The 4,080-nt window shown below is 43.4% G+C and overlaps 1 long non-coding RNA gene across 1 annotated transcript; it reads left to right on the top strand.

Moving 5' to 3' along the window:
• Positions 1 to 1,751: 1,751 nt before the first annotated feature.
• LOC310665945 lies at positions 1,752 to 3,714 on the top strand. The gene is made up of 2 exons (XR_014505727.1): positions 1,752 to 1,992; positions 2,986 to 3,714. It is a non-coding gene; the product is annotated as an uncharacterized lncRNA (long non-coding RNA).
• Positions 3,715 to 4,080: the final 366 nt, after the last annotated feature.

Raw genomic sequence — 4,080 nt, 5'->3', positions numbered from 1 at the left:
AGGGTATGGTAAAGGGATAATTTCTCCAAATATCACCCCCACCTTTCATTTCAAGATGGATCTGGGTGTTTTGAGGGGTGAGGGGAGTGGGGTAACAACAATGATCTAATGGACTGCAGTCTTTTGATCTATCTGAAGAAAAAGATTTCTGCATTCTTTTTAGTCTTCTGCCAAGGTTAAATATAAACAAGATCACAATATATTCTGTGTACATTTTGTCTGAACTTTTTTTAAAATTAAAAGTCATTATTGCATAGAGCCAAGCCAAGACTATTCACAGTTTTGTGTGAACATTTTCAGCAGAGCTTACATCTCCATTTCCAAATATTTATCAACACTGCTTGAAAAATAATCACCATTTCCATTGCCCTCAATTTCCTTTTGTGACTTTCAAAAAGGGTATGATTCCAAAAGGGTATGATTGTGTTGAGTCCACCCAAAACTATTCACTGACCTGCTAATAATTTCACCTGCACTGGAAAAGGAATTTGTTGGCTTTGATTTTTCATCACTGCCCATGAAAATTAATGCTGTGTCAAAAAATCATTTCACTTCCCCACCTCCATTCATCCATTCTCCATATGTACCAATGTCTTGGGGGCAAATAAGATAAAATTATACAACTGGCATAAAGTATGCACCAAGTTCAGAAAAGTTTGCCATAAGATCTACTTTAGAGCTACTGTTTGGATGTCCACCTGTAAATTAAATCATATAGGCAGTTACATGGAATAGGGTCTTATCTGTGGGGGCACCTCACAAGAGAACCTATGGAGGTCCATCTCAGCTGTGATTAGAGGAGGCCCCTTGCTTGTTAATTTCAAACAGGCCTTGAAGACTCACTATGTTGTTCCAGTATTCGGGGGTTAATAAGCAAACCTGGAAATACAGAAAAATTGAGCGCCAGTGCAGTACAGTGGTTAAGAGTGTCTGACAAGGACCTGTGAGACCCATGTTTAAATTGTCACTCAGCCATGAAACTCTCCTTGAGCCTTTCAGCCTTACCTACCTCGCAGGGTTGTTGTGGGGGTTAAATAAGGAGGCAGAGAACCATTTGTGCCACTTTAAGCACCTTGGAGAAAAAGGTGAGAAATAAATGATATGATGGTTGTCTCCAAAAACGTCCTCAGAGTAGGAGTAAAGGGACCGCTGACCATTAGGTCCAGTTGTGGCCGACTCTGGGGTTGCGGCACTCATCTCGCTTTATTGGCTGAAGGAGCCAGCATACAGCTTCTGGGTCATGTGGCCAGCATGACTAAGCCGCTTCTGGCGAACAAGAGCAGCACACAGAAATGCCGTTTACCTTCCCGCCGGAGTGGTACCTATTTATCTACTTGCACTTTGATGTGCTTTCGAACTTCTAGGTGGGCAGAAGCTGGGACCAAGCAACAGGAGCTCACCCCATTGCAGGGATTCAAACTGCTGACCTTCTGATCGGCAAGTCCTAGGCTCTGTGGTTTAACCCACAGCGCCACCCGCGTCCCCAGAGTAGGAGTAGGCCCGCTGAAATCAATAACCATGCCTAGCATAATTTGATTTATTTTCATCGATCTGCTCTGCAAAGGACTGAGCAAGAGGCAATTCATTCATTCCACTATGCACCAGAATGTCATGCTGTCGCGATGACCCAACAGCAAGTGTTTCATTGGTGTGTCAACTGGAAACATTGTTCATTGATTTATCCCTATAGAGACATAATATTTAAACAATCTATAGGGCGTAACGTATATAGCAACCACACCACATTGACCCAAGTAGAATCTGTCACTACCTGGGAGGGTCTTCTTTTCTCGCCTTACTCGCCGACCTGTAATCACCAACAGGGAGGGGTAACTATCTACAATCAGTTGAGGCATCTTCCATATGACAACGGATTAGGAAACTCTCTATGGGTGTGTGTCAGCTCCTCCAGGCTATGGAGCCAACAGTATAAAAAGCTCATCCTTTAGGTAATCTATCAGATCAATCCTCTGCTTGTCCCTGTGCGAACTGGTGAGTACTAGGGGCTTTCTATGGGAGGGCATCGTAGAGGAGCACTACGAATCTTAAGAATGGAGGCATTTCATATGATTGGAGAGGGACTTCTTTGTTTTGCATCCATGCATGGTTAAAAATACAAAAAAAGTTGAACGTTGAGCATGTGACTCCTTTGTTTCTTAGTAAAGTGTTGATGGAGATGCAGGTAATATGATTGTAAGAGAGCGCTGAGCTGAAAAATCAAATCCGATTTCCCAAAGGGTTTCTTACAGATATTCCCTCCAGATGTTGCAGACCCAACTGCCATATTCCCTCTCCATTAGCTATAGAGGCTAGGGCTAGTTGGAACTGGAGTCCAAAACATCTGGAAGGAACCATCTCTATGGCTGTGGAATGAGCTGGGCAAGTAGGAGTTTGAAAACATAGGGTGCGAGTAGGGGATCAAATGTTCTTCCCCTATGAAGCAGCCTTTCATTATTTCCATTTCATTCACAAGCCACTTTAGAGGGTTTTGAGCTATGGTTTCAGAATGAGGTAAGGACAACAAGGTCAAATAATGGACAGTACCATTTCAGGGTGCAAGTCGGGGGTCGTATTTTTTTCAGTGTTCCGCTATACAGCACCCAATATGAAGAAGACTAGCACTACAGGGAGAAAGAAGCTCTACAAACTTTACCCATGATGCACTAATTGTATCTCCAGCTGAAGTGGTGGCTCTACTCTACTATCTCAGTTTTCTACCATGTGTTTTCTACCATATGACTATCTAGTTGTGGCTGGACTCCAGTTCCTATCCACCCCAGCCAGCATGAGCAATAGTCAAAGATGGTGGGAGTTGTGTTTCAGCAACAGCTGGAGGACACCTCATTTTCTACTCCTACTTTCTACTCTTGTAATATGGGTGGGGAACTGTTGACTCACAGCTTGGATGCAATCAGTGAAGCCTCCTCATCTGGCCCACAGGACACTGAAATCTGCAAAGGGCTTAATACATTGCTTTAATTCTAGATCCAATCCTGTTGTTTCAGATTACCCTCCAATCCTGCAAAAATGTCCAGTGGTGGTAGATACGACCAGTGCTATGCCCAGTGTCCTGCATCTACAGTGACTATCCAGCCACCACCTTTCGTCCTGACCATCCCAGGACCTGCCATCTACTGCCCAGACCAGCCTCTAGCCATTGAGCAGTACAACCCCTGTGCCCGAGGAGGTGGCTATGGTGGTGGTGCCAGCGCTCTGTATGCTAGCGACTTCTCCAACTTCTCCTCTCGGGCCCTGCCAAGCAGCACCTACAGCTACAGCAGCTATCGCTATTAACACACTCGGCTAGAATGAGAACAAAGCAAGAATATGTTCCAGTGATCCAGAAATGTCATTGTTTACCAATTGGTTGATCTTTCACAGTAGCCATATATATATCTTAAGGCCTAAAATGAGGACACTCAACATGCCTATCTGATGTTGCACTTCTGTCTACTTCTATGTGTATGTCGACAAGTCAACAGTGCTCAGGTCATTTTGCGTGAAGTATGTAATATATTCACCTAATATTTGATCCTTATTTGCTGTCTGGGATCTGCCATTTGCTAACAGCCTTTAATTTTGATGTCAGAGGGTTTCATGGGGAAAACTGTTTGTCACCAGGAATGCAGTTTGTTTTGCAAATGTGCCTTTGTAGAATGTGCTCCTTCTTGTCTTTGTTCATAATAAAATATTATTAATATTGCATGTCAACAACATCTCGGCTCCTTTCGATTCACAGCTAGCAAAACAACCATAATGATGGGTGCAGGTGGAGGAAGGGCTTTTATAGCACACATTGGACTCTGGTCACAACTTCAGCACACATTGAAAGCACTGTCATACCACTTTAACAGCAATGACATCCCAAAAAGAATCTGGAAGCTGTGGCTTGTTATGTGTGCTGACCTCTCAGATCTACTACACTAGCAGCCAAAACTGTGGAGAAAGTGTATTTCCAAGGTTTGATGGCTCATAACACCACTCTTTTTAGGAGTAATACCATAAAATTATCTTCTAATTTCTTCATAGCTGTAGCCTTGTTCACTTAACAGTACTATCTTACACCCCTTTCTGGTTGAC

The sequence above is a fragment of the Podarcis tiliguerta genome, assembly GCF_965153285.1.
Source record: "Podarcis tiliguerta genome assembly, chromosome: 16".
Lineage (NCBI taxonomy): Eukaryota > Metazoa > Chordata > Lepidosauria > Squamata > Lacertidae > Podarcis > Podarcis tiliguerta.
Note: the sequence above shows the minus strand (reverse complement) of the source record. Positions and strands in the feature narration are given on the sequence as shown.